At 41.3% G+C, this 13,330-nt stretch overlaps 1 protein-coding gene across 2 annotated transcripts in view; it reads left to right on the top strand.

Moving 5' to 3' along the window:
- LOC139213416 (rap guanine nucleotide exchange factor 6-like) overlaps nt 1-13,330 on the top strand; it is a 134,915-nt gene that overhangs the window by 15,364 nt on the left and 106,221 nt on the right. The gene's annotated exons all lie outside the window — the stretch shown is intronic.

The raw sequence follows: 13,330 nt of genomic DNA on the forward strand, positions 1-13,330 counted from the left end.
CTTCAAAGATTAGTCAGTTCATTAATTAGTTGTTTGACCAAACATTAATCTGCAACTATTTTGGTATTCAATTAAGCATTATAAGTTATTTATGATAAAGAAAAAAATATTGGCAAAATAATTTGGTTCTAGTTTCTCAGATGTACATTTTGTAGTTTCCTTACTGTTTACTGGAGGTCTTTGGGTAATAGATTGTTGGTTAAACAAAACAAGACATTTGAAGATCTAACTTTTTAGTTTTTTCTTTTTCTTTTTTGAATTTGCGTCACAATTTCTCATATCAATCTCATAGACAAATGACATATTGATTAATTGAGAAAATAGTCTTCAGATTAATAGATGAGAATAATCATTAAAAAAAAGTAAAAAGTATAGCAGTCCAGTTATACATTAACAGTTATTTCTAACATTCATTCAGATAACTCGTATAATGGCCAGCTTCATGTGCAATACATTTATCGCAAGAAACCTAATCCTAACAAATAATGTTCCAACCTTTGGGGAGCGGATCAGAGATGCTTGTCAGTATTTGGTAACAGATCTAACAGAAAGCTGAATGTAACAAAGTCAGTTAAGCAATAACTGTAATCGACTGTGCCAGTTAGGGTTACTATAGCAGCCAACTATAAAAACCACTCGCTGCTGGCAGACTATTTCTTTTCTAGATGAACCCTGAATTGTCATTTTGTATAGAGTTTATGTAAAACGGTGTTATTGTTTTAAAGTAATATAATATTCTGCACTGAGGTTTTGTCCTTCAGGCTTAACTGCTGTACGTGCTGGTCTTATCAGCACAGTCTTGGCCTGCCCTTTTCACACAGTCAAAGCATGTATCACACCCCTCTACCAGATCAAATCATAGCCGCTCATTCCATTCTTATCAGGCACTTACACAAAACCATAACTGACACATTTATGTAAGGCCAGTGTGTGCAAATGTGCAGCTTGGGGAAAATACTGTGCCACAATTCAACACTTTCCTACAATACAGAAGTTTTCAAAGTATTCAAAGCCTTGACATTAATTAATTTCATCATTAAATCTCTGATTCAGATTCAAATTTCCAAACTTTTGCTAAAGATGAATTGTTTTGAGGACCTTGCATGATTGGCAAAACAAATCAAAAAGTAAGTTAGAAAATTATAAGTGCCTAGATTTCAAATTTTACAGTATAATTGTGCAATATAGTTACAAGAAACTGCTGACCTAGGATCAATTAGTTCAGTTACTTTTTGGCAGATGATTTGATGATTAGCTTGCAGTTAATACTCCTCAAAGTGCTTCGCCCCGGTGACAACCAGAGCAGAGATCATGACGTGGGAAGTTTCTGTGTCTGCTCTCAGTTGGAGCTGACCCAGTCCAGTTCATTGATACAGATCAGATCAACTTCAATGGCCTGACTGACATTGTGTTTAGGAGGAGGGTGGGGTGGGGTGGGGCTGCACTTCACGGGAGTACGTCCATTGATTCAGCAACGGTGAGCAGACAGCGGCGCAAAGTAGGTGTGTTAGAGGAACAGATGGAGACAGATTGATCTCTCCATATGGAAGCAACTTCCACGCACGTATCCTTTTAGATGACTAAAGTGAGGTTAGGCTTTAGTGATGTCAGTGATCACTTACTGTATCTGCCTTCAACACAAAAAATGTGATGACCATGCGTCTGATACATGCGGTAATGTGCCTTTGTACTTTAGTGTCGCAAATTCTTCTATGCATTCTTACAATACTGTAGTTTGTTAGGCCTGCTTTACCTGATCACCTGCTAAAACTTAATCACACTACGTAATGTGACTTTACATCAATGACTTAGATGACTTAGAAAGTAGAAAGAAGCACCAGATAAAGTTAGATGCCTACTTTGGATGGATTTTCTCACAAAAAAAAAAAAAATAACACAAATAAACTAATCTGACAACAGCAATAAACAAACATGGCAGACAACTTGCACAGTTTCTATTATGTATAATTTTATTATTGAATATGTCGTAGGTTTAGTAGCAATATACATACATATACATGTAATATCATCACATTAATAACTTATCTTTCTTACCCATTCGTAGATGAATTTAGCATTTTCTCAGCGTGAAAGTGATGAACCAGATCAGAACAGGTTTAATCTAGAACAGAAAACTTCATACAGTCACGATCACGCTGCTCTTTGAGATTAGGAGTTGCTTTTTAATGAAATAATTTTCTCTTGAAGAGTGTGATACACAGTCCTTAAAATTCCTTTAAATGCTTCTGGATTACACTTTTTTCCTGTCATGTCTTGATGCTGGTTGCACCAAAGCTACATGCATTAGATTTTTTGCTTCAACGGGGTGGTCTGGACTGCATTAGCCTTTTTCATTCGACTGGTTTTCAAGGCAGAAACTATATTTGTCCACGGGCTGGGAAAGTTTCAAGTACCTAGAGTTGAGTAAGTGAGGGAAATGTTTTTTTCGCCAGCCTCTGTGGCCTAATCTGCAGTTGGTGAGCTCAGTCAAATAGTCCACCGTTCAGTCAGTCCACTGTTAACTGAAAATTACATTGGGTTATGCCTACACAGATAAGACGCCGTTCACTGGCAGGGATTTTGTGTGCGTGCGTGTCAGTGTAAGGCCACTGGGCGTTTGGCAATCTAATTTAGGTGATAACATGTTGTACTGGCCTCTGATGGCTCGATTCAGCTTGAGGCACCGTGATATTTTCCATGCAAACATATTCAAACTATATGTGAATGATGGCACATGTTCATGCACAGGCTTATTTTAATGTTCTGGGGGAGACAACCAGAAAATGTGGATTTATATAGTGTCATCACAATGCTTCTGGACATGGAGGGAACATTTTGGCCAAGATTTTTTTATGAATCTATTCTTTTTATACATTTTTTTAAAAAAATAGCTCACTATGCTCGCTGCCACTTTTTTCCAGCATCAATGGAGATTATACATTTCTATTTAGCATTTGTACTGAGTTTGCAATTTCTTGGCTATGGCTACATTTACACACACAGGATTTTAGCCTTGATTTTCCTCTTGCTGTCTGTTTTTAGAGACAAAAGCCCACAGATCAGAGGTACATCGGCATTCGCTTGGCGCTCACAAATCTGCGCGTGGTCGCTATGTGTGAACTGTTGCAAAAAGACAATCAGAAAGGTCGCTGATGCTTTGCATATGCCCGACAGATATCAAGCAGGCTAAATATCTGGTTGTGCTGGGTGTGGGTCGGGGAGCCATGCAACAGGCTCCAGTCAATGAGAGCAGACACAGGCTCTGGAAGGGGAGGAGTCCAGAAGGAGAGACAGAAGAGACGGAGCAGCCGCCAGAACCTACGTACAACACAACAACAGCAACTGCTACATGGCTACAAGAAAGGCTATATTACCTTTTCGGACTTCTTCCATGTCTCTTCACCCGTGTGTTTTTATAGCAAAATGTGGTTTGGAGATCAGACAGACTCTGTCGCTGACCAGTCATATCAGCGTAAACCACAACAACCTCAAAAATGCTGCTTACAAGGCAGAAAGTTGAGTATTGTGAACAATACAGCAATCTGGCGACTTTGAACGTCATGTAGACCAACCATTAACTTCTTATAATCCCTCGTCAGCCCCTGTGCCCCCAACATAAATGAAGGTTTAACTCTCTCACTTTCTGAATCCTTCAATGGATGTTTGCTGTTTTTTAATTTTTTCCTCTGACCAAGAGTAGTCAAGCTTACATATGAGTCCCATTTCTTCAGCGTTCGTGGTGGTAACATTTTTGCTGATGTTTGCGCTGATCTCACTAGAGAAACCATGCATTCCAGGTTCACCTGGTTCGTACACGACCCTGGGGGCTTCAGAAACATCTGAGGCTTGCATGAAACCAAACCAAACAAAACCAGAATTATTTCTTAAAGTCCCACAGGCTTGCTAAAGCTAGTGAGCTCATCTGTAAGACACTTGGTGGTTTTTGTCTTTGCGGTCTCATACCATCTCCTATGCAAACTTCAGAATAGTTTGAGAGCACGGGGCTATGCTTGGCGGTTCTGTTTTTGATTTATGCCGCTGCAGTGAGAGTGTGAGAAGCGGAGCACAGCTGCCTGTCTGAACACATTGGTGAAACAGATCAGCTCTCTGTTCCATATCTTGGCTATCTGACAGCCCGCCTATGGCTCCGAGGCCGTATACTGCAGACGACAGCTATGCATAGGCCAAGTGGGTGTGTGCATCAGCTACTTTAATTTGACTCCTGTAGAGAACCAGAGCTGCAGCATTCATTTACACGCTTCTTCATACTTGCGTTTGCACGTCTGTTTGTGTGCCTGCCTAAACTTAGAAACCCACCCTCAAACTTCGCCTGACAGCCGAGCTCTGTCTGGAAGGAACCTGCAGTAACTGCGTTCAGCTCGGTACTGTGTGTTCACTCTCTTAACATCTGCTTCTTTGAACACACACAGACCTCTCTGGCTGCTGTGTCCTCCAGGCCGGCAGAGCTGGAGAAGGGAAATGACGGAGAAGTTAGAGAGGCAGATGCATGAAAGACAAATGAGTTTATAACCGCAGGTGATGAAAAGCTAAGCAGCTAAGTGTCGAACTCTCAAAACTTATTGCTGGAATAATTAAGATTAACTGTGGAATAATGTTAACAGCTGAGTAAATGAGAGCGTGTAACAAAAGTGCAGACTGTGCTCTTGTCAAGCAAGGGAAATGATAGATGAGTGCAAAATGAGTTGGTAATGAGAGGGAGCCGGATGGAGTGAAAAACACATGAAATTATTTTGAAGGGTGTTTAAGATGTCTTTGAAATGTTTGAATCCCAACAACTAGTTTGGGCAAGAAGTGCAGTATAATTAGTACAGATGAAACATCAATCCTAGATATGAAATTGCTACAACTCATATAGCTAATTAGAGTTGTAGCTTTTTTTCTATTCATGGAACATAATTGACACACAGGGAAATTATATATTGTTTTTGACTGCATAAAGCTGATATTGATGGGGTGCGTCACACGTTTTTGAGTAAGGGTAATGATTTTTTCCATCCATAAAACATCCTGAAAATAGCTTTTTTCTTTTGCAATGTAGCCTTCAGCCAAAACCACCAAATCACAGCCAGTGAAGATGTTTGATTGTGCAGTGGAAAGATAAATAAATGCTTCAAACAGCCACCGCTGAAGTATTATCAGTAACAAAGAAAGCTTAAAATGTGAATGTGGGCCTTTTCCCGCCGCCACAGAAAGTTCATCGCAGCCAAAAGAACTGTGTATGCCTACTTCATTCATTTCAGCAAAATAAAAAAAAAAAAAACTGCAGCCAAGATTGCATAAAGGGTCAGATTTTCCACATCTGTGTGTGGCAGTGTTTTTGTGCGTATGTGTGTGGCTGTTTGGTTTGGCTGGTAGAGAGGAGGCAGCTGGTATGGCGCTCTCTGGGCCAGACTCACTCTTCACCCTCATTTCTAGTAGGAGGTAAGATGGAGCACACCATCCCAATACAGAGTCTGAAATTATAGTACAGTACTAACAAAGTCACAGTGTGAGCTTTTTTATTTTTTGCACTTAAGTGGTAAGGATTTGCCATTCTGCACAGTTGGCATCCTTCCCAGGAGGGAAGTAGTGATTCATCAAGTGTTCATACCCTCTGTGTACACAAATTGGGCCATTCATTTTCTGTTTAGCTGTGTTTAGAGATGTTATTTTCTCCAACTCCACATGTTTTGCTGGTGATTTGACAAGCCAATACTGTAAATGCAGTCATCTGGTCCATATGCTGGTCTGAGTCGAGTCGAGTTCTCTCTACTGGTCATGACTGACGCCTCCCCCTGCCCTCCCTCCCTCCCTCCCTCCCTCCCTCTCGCTGTTTCCATAACCCGCTCCACCACCAGCACCACCACTGTCGTCACTGGGCTTTTTATGAACCCAACTCCTTAGTTTTCAGTGCGGAAACTCTCAGGATCCAGGACTTGCACCGTATTTGTTTTCAGCGTTCTTTTGCTTAGCAGACATTGGCAAGTGTCTGTGCGTTATTTAGACGATGTGCCAAATGATCTGATTCCTGATTTAATTGTGCTGGATCACGTTTTGGTGAAAGCTCGGGGGAAAAAAAAAGCTCTTTGAAGCTTTTTGTGCGAGCAGTTTCAAGCCCCTTTCTTCAACCTGAAAATAATTTCTTTGTAGTGGAGAGGAGGCTGAGCTGTGAGCACAAAGAGGGGATTTAAGATTTAAGTGCTGGAAGTGTACTTGAAACCGCACACTGACGCTGACAGTGATAAGGCCGGGCTGCGCAATAGAGCAGGGGATTGCCAGTGAGCCTCTGTGTTGTACGGATAATGATCCCGTCTGGAGTTATGATACCATGGGATCATAGTTGACCTTGTAGGCACTTGTAGGTTTAAACCATTAAGGCTTTAGGAATATTAATGTTATGTCGTGCTTGATGTTAAGCTTTCACTTGAGCCTTTAAATGTCGGGTAAGGAGATTGCGGAGCCATGAGAAATGACCATTGGTACATTTTTCTCGGCTTCTGCAGTGTTTTATTTAACGCTGACATGATGTTTTATCAATAATAAATGCATAGTGTCATAATCACCATAATATAGTAAACATAACCAGTCAATTTCTTTAATGCTTGGATTCATGATGAGCAAAGTTTTCATCATGTGCGCACAGTTGGATGAATTTCAAATCTCAAAACACTGAAATTATAATGATTTCAACAAAACAAAAGCTCCAGAATCTAATCAAATCATCTTCTCCCTGTGGAAAGCCTGGCGGTGTTGAGCAGGACATTTCTGTCACCATAACGGCTAAGTAGGTGGTGGCCCATAAAACCAGCGACTAAAGCACACAGACATTAATCTTTTATTGATGTTCCTTGTCAGTATCATCATGGTATCTACGATAGGTTCTCTAGAAAGTGACCTGGAGGAGTACAGGCCCTACGACTGCTTGTCATGACTTTCCTTTAAATGACAAGCAATAGATAGCTATTGAAGCTCAGTCTCCATCTAATTCCCATGACCCACTGGCTCTCTTCGGTTTATGGTACAGTAGAGACCACTCATGTTGAATTCCCATCTCATGCAACCTCTGACAATCTGACATTTCTGGCCCATTTGCAGTCCCGGTGTCCATTACTGAAATTGAAACAGATCTCCATTACTTTAGTTTATAGAGTAGAGTCGACCTGTTTTTCCACAGACTGAGTATTGCAGCTATGGTCCACAGGCTGAGCAGAGACACTGTGTGATTTTTGTATATGTCAGAATATTTAAACATAAACTAAATGGCTGTTAGACAGGACTTAATAGCTCTAATACCCCCCCCCCCCATTTGATCCACCATTTCACATATAACTTGAATATAATTGTTTTCTGTGGTTTGCTGTGCCTTTCTAGTTGTGCAACTATGTGCAATGAATAGAAAGATTCCCTCCAAGTCAAACATTACACCATTTTAAAGGCCTTAGATAATGATCATGAGGGTGAATCACAGATAAGCAGATGGTATTACTATGTTATGATATGACTCCTCAGCCTCACCACAAGTAAACCGAACATTGAGGGTGTTTAGACAACTTGATCACCTTTGTTTGGTTTGAAATGTTTACTGATGCATTTCTCTTTTGCAACTTTAAATCATCATATTCTTCTTATTTTCCTCTGTGCAATTCATACAAATGTTTTTGAAGACTTTCCCAAGTATTAATATAAGTGCATTCTTATTATTCTGTACTCTAAAGCATTTTGTTCCCTGGCTTTTAGTCATGTTGTTACAGCACAGCACAATGTTGACACAGAGACTTGGGGAGTCAGTAGTCTATGTAATGTAAATGTTAAAAGCCGGCTATGCAGGCAGGATGTAAGCCAAGCTGTTTGTGCGGCTGGCTTGAATGGACGTGTTGTATCATCGGTCCACAATATCCTCTCTGTGTCGGTGGCGGACTCGACTAGCATACTGTACATTCTGGTGGAGGCGGGTGTGGGCTGAGGGGTGATTGAACTCTCTACAAAGGCAGGCTTAGCTGGAGACGGACCTTCAGGTTCTTCCTGAAAAGTCTTTTTTTTTCCTCAGATATCCAGCGGAAGAATTTTGAACTGCAACAGGTTTTCAATGTTTTTACTGCCACCACAAGTTCATGACCCCATCTTTATGTGGCATTTCAAACCAGCAAATGAAAGCAACGGCACTCTTAACAGCATGTATTAAAAAAGATTACATCCATGCTTTTGTTACAGGCCTCAAAGGGCTGAAAGGATTTTGAAGGCCTCAGGGACATTAAACATACCTGGTACGTAAAAAAAACCCAGCTCAAATTACAATCAGTTCAAGTTAGAAATGAAAAAAGCAGACCTTCCTCAGCTGGAATTTCAAGGTTTTTGCACAACAGCATCCTGCTTTTTCCGATTCACGTAGGAGTGGCTCAGAGTATCATGAATTCTGTGTCTCTTGATGAGACATGGAGAAATGTGGTGGGTGGAACAGCAGCTTCTTTACTGCAGCAACTTGCGTTTGTATGACTGGTCCTAGTTGTGTGCTGCCACGGCTTGTTTATGTTTGAGTAACAGTCATACAGTCATGGCAGGTCACATGTCAAAATGTCAGTATCCTGTCAGGGTTAGGGGTGCTAGAAAAAAACACACACAGATGTACTGTTACTGTAAAGCATTTACACAATTCACCAAATTAAGGTGAGTCGAGGTATGTGGTCAGGTCACATGACCGCTCAGACACAGACGGCAAACTGGTTTCAGGTCATCATTCTAAAAAAAAAAAAAAAAAAAGTAAGTTTTTTGTTTGGTAACTGTAATTATAAATTTTTTACAGCAAATGTTAATTCTTGAATGTGTTCTTGCTGCTACTACTTCCCTAATGAGAAATGTAACAAATATTTTTTAGATTTGTAACATTTTTTTGCTTTTTAGTGTCTTTTTTTTCCACTTTTTTTTTCTTTTTTAGATTTGTTTGCATTTTCTTATAAATCTGTCAGTAGGTAGATATACAGTGTCTGTTGGACCAAGTCTTATTAAAGCAATGATGTTGCTGCCAGGAGGTGGCAGCAGCACTGTAGCTACCTGACTCACACACATGGCGCCAGTCAGCACACACACACACACACTAGGAACAAGCACATCGGACTCAGACCATCACTGATCAGCTCGGTGGATCACCTTCATTTGTCTTACTTACTAGTTTGACAGCCACAGTCCTGAAGATGAGACTAGACTTGATTTTTAGAAATATTTCTGCTCTTCAGTAACTTGGAGAAACAGCCCTTTTTCTCTCGATTGAATTCTGCTCGTGTGCTGTGAAGCAGACTGCAACTTCAAATAACACATGAATAACATACTGCTGCAACAATAGTAACTCATTATCTTTGTTTTGATACTCACTCATCCCCAGACTCACACTTGTCACTATGAAAAAATATCACCATAATATTGTGATGTAAAAATATGAAAAAATAAAACCATCTTTTCTCTGCTTTTTAATGAAATGAGACGCTAGAGCCTCAGCTGGTGATGAGTTAACGGATGTCTCTCCTGAGGTTATGACGGCCTAATCACAGGTTGGGTCATCAGGCCACTTCACGAGCCTCTAGGGAGGACAGGCCAGAGGTCAGAGGTCACATGGGAGGGTTGTGCCGCTGCTCTGTGCTGTCCCGAGGGAGGGGAGGACAGCGAGACAACAATGCATGGCGTGTTGGCTTGAGCCGAATGACATAAAGGACATGGCTTTGATAGCTGCACATGTAAACCTAGATCCAAACACACCGTTTTCAGACCTTATTTAACAACGAGAACTGTGTGTGTCGTTTTAGACATGCAGAAGATTTGGCCCTCTGATAATCAAATCAGGGGCATCAGAGATGTTTTATAGTAGACTTGAGTAGTTTCTGTTTATGTTAAAGCAAAGCAAACCTTGTTAGAAAACAAAAGAGGAATTACTGTCTACGAAGAACAGCCTTTAAACTTGAATGAATCCTGTACATGTAACATATTTAACAAAAAAAGCGAGGCTGTGTGTTGGGAAAATTCTATTACATTGGAGTCAGGTTTTCCATGTGGGTTTGGGAATGGAGGCATCATTGCACGATAGATATGTGGATTGACACCGCTACACTAAAACATGGGGATCGTTTCCCTAGTGTTGGCCAACTAAAACCAGACCGCAGCCACTACACCTCCATTCAAGTCTAAGCAGCGTGTATGTATGTATTTGGGGCACAGCAAGAGAGAGATTGGCGTGGGCGGTGTAGTGATCACATTACCATCCTCTCTCTGAGAGACCACCGATTGAAGCGACACAGCAGAGATCCCTTCCTCGGACATCCTGCTATCTGTCTGTCTGGGTCTATTGATGACCTGCTTTACACTAATCAATACATGAAACGGGGACGGTGGGCTTCATGGATGTATGTACTAGCAGCTGTAGAAGAACTACATGTGTTGTTTATGGGTCATGCTGTAAAATAAATCCATACATTTGCTATTTATGGGTTGTATGTGCCGTTACAGCAGATCAGTAACATCATATTTTGCTTCAAATGGATTCACCTAAGCAGTCAGATGATCCCAGGTTATGTCAGTTAAGATCATTATTTAAGCCTGAGACAAAGTCTGACTTAGTGGTGGAGGGAGGCTGATTTTTCAGCGCTCAGATGTTGCAGACAAGAGACGAGGCAGCGGTTTAGAAAGTTCACTAAAGCCACTGAATTAGCCCTGAATAAGCAAAATAAATTTTTGAGCTGTGGGGGACTTTTTAGGAAGTATAGATGTGAATGTAGATCTGTGACTTTAAAGGTATTGATGTGGGACATGTCTCTAATCAAGTTGCTCCAATAAGCCAACCCCAGTTAAGAAAAATGTGTCACAGCGACATTATACATGGTAAAATAATGTGGTTGGTGCTACCATGTCTTTTTTTTTTAATCAGGCGGTGTATGTAATGTAACCCAGGAACACTAACAAGCAGGAGAGTGGTGTGTGTGTAAGGGCTGTCTTGCCTAATCCAAGCCCCCATGCTAGCTAGTCGCCTCAGGCCTGTATGTCTTGCACACACACACACACACACACACACACACTTACTGTACATACACATGCACTAACACACATGCGTGCTCAGCAACATGACAGGAGTGCTTACTGCTGCAGTTTGTTGTGCTCACTAACCCAGTTAACTGTGATTCGAAGTCAATACAGTTCCACTTCCTCACCACCGTGATCCAGGCCCGCTCTCCGCTCACTGTTTCTGCCTCAGGATCAGTAAGCGGAGGTTACAATTCTCCCTGTGAAGCAGCTGGCCAGGTCAGGCTCTCTGTCCTTCAGCATTTAACTCTTATTTAAACAGCTGAGACAGAGTGCCCAGTTGTCAGTGTCTTAAATGGCTTGCTGTGGTTTCCTCATCGGGGAAACTAAGTTGGTTCCTCTTCAGTGAATGGTAAATGGTCTGTATTCTTATAGCGCCTTTGTAGTCATTTCAATTACTTTTTAAGTGCTTCACACATCATCCCTACAGGAGGAATCTAAGTTCTTTCACACACGTTCATGCACTGAAGCTATGCTTCAGAAGCAAGTTTGGGGTCCAGTGTCTTGCCCAAGGACACTTCGACATACAGACATGTGAGCATTTGAGCCCTCTGCTTTGTGACCATAATGAATAAATGGGGAGAAGAACAGAATCCAACAGGGCGATTACAGCAGAGAAGCTTTCCCAGGGGACGAAGCACCTTTTGAGGAACTAAGGAACTAAACTTGCATTTGACTAGAGGAACTAGAAACTAAATGTGATTCCTGTACGACAGCTGCAGGTGCTACAGAAATCCCCCTCCAGAGCTACTGCTTGCTTGTTGCTGGCTGGTCAAACATAGACACAACAGCAACTACAGCTTGTCTACCACCTCATTCATAAAGCAAGGAAGTGCTCTAGCATCACCACCATCTACATTTCTTTTGTTAATTAACATTAGAAGCACAGTTGTGGCAATTAAATCTATGAATAAGTCTATGAACTTTCTCTCTGGCATTACTGGTGACAGTTGTACAAACCTAACAGACTGTTATTCATCTGATTTATTTTTCCACCTTTGTCTTTTATGCTTAATGTTTAACCCTCACCTACTTCCCTTGTTTCTGTCTTTCTGTCTTGGTATCTCCTTTGTCTCCCTTCCTCCTTTCTCTCTGTCTCCTCCTCCTCTTCACTGAAGTCCTTCCCTCTTACATCAGACAGAGCCAGTAACACATCAGAGGTGTGTTGGTCCATTGCATTAAAGGCTCCCAAGTCCTTAGTGATCACCTCTGCTTCCGCTGACTCCCACTGCTTGACTCTTTTCACCAGTGCACACATGCCATGTTCACACACACACACACACACACACACACACACCACAACGCTTTCACAAAAGCATGTTCCTTTTCTCTTTCGCTCTCTCTCTGCTGTATTGCTGTTATACTGCTGTAAAACTCTGCAATACCTTCTTCCTGTGTTTGGTTCGTTTTTGTGTTCGTGCATTCATTCCTTCGCCAATCTGTAATATCTGTTATACTACCTCAGACACCACTGATCAGAATTTGTGGGATCTTGGTAAGAGTTTGCATCTCATCGCTGTTGTTTACAACATATCAGCAAAATGGCTTTAGCTGTTTGAAAACACAGTTCATCATTTCTTACTTTGTGAAATATCTGCACATTTGCATATATCTTTGATGGGTGAGATTTCAAGCTGCACACTCTCTAAGTACATGTGAAAGTTGTGCTCTGTTGTCAGTGTTTGTTTGAGGATTTGCTTTTCAGCCCAGAATTGATAATCCAGCATTTCAGTCTGCTTAAGCACAATGTAAACAAAACCACTGGTGAGGAAATGGAGTTTCAACAAAGGCAACACACTGCAAATATGAATTTGTGCTCTAGGGATTTTTTGATTTATTAGTTTCAGATTAGTGCAGTAGCTGTCCCAGTTTCTTGTGAAATTCTTGCTAAACTGCAGATGTATTTTGGCTTCACCCTAAAGAGGGATGATTGTTGGGAAAAACTATGCTGTACAGATACGAGGGTGGTGTCAATCCTCTTGTACTTTCTTGCCAAAAGTGACATATCTCCCCAAATGTTTTGATGTACTCCTCTAACCTGCTGATTTACTTTAAACTCTTATGCATTGCAGTCTTACAATACGCGATACGCAGCATATCATCAGGCAGACTGGAATAGAGAATAGACAGATTTCCTAGCAGAGAGAAGACCTGTGGCTTGTCTCTGTGTGTGTCTTTGTGTGTGTGTGTGTGTGTGTGTGTGTGTGTGTGTGTGTGTGAAAGTATGTGTGTGTGTGTGTACATAACCAGCCAACCATACCCTCCACCT

The sequence above is a fragment of the Pempheris klunzingeri genome, chromosome 14 (assembly GCF_042242105.1).
Source record: "Pempheris klunzingeri isolate RE-2024b chromosome 14, fPemKlu1.hap1, whole genome shotgun sequence".
NCBI lineage: Eukaryota > Metazoa > Chordata > Actinopteri > Acropomatiformes > Pempheridae > Pempheris > Pempheris klunzingeri.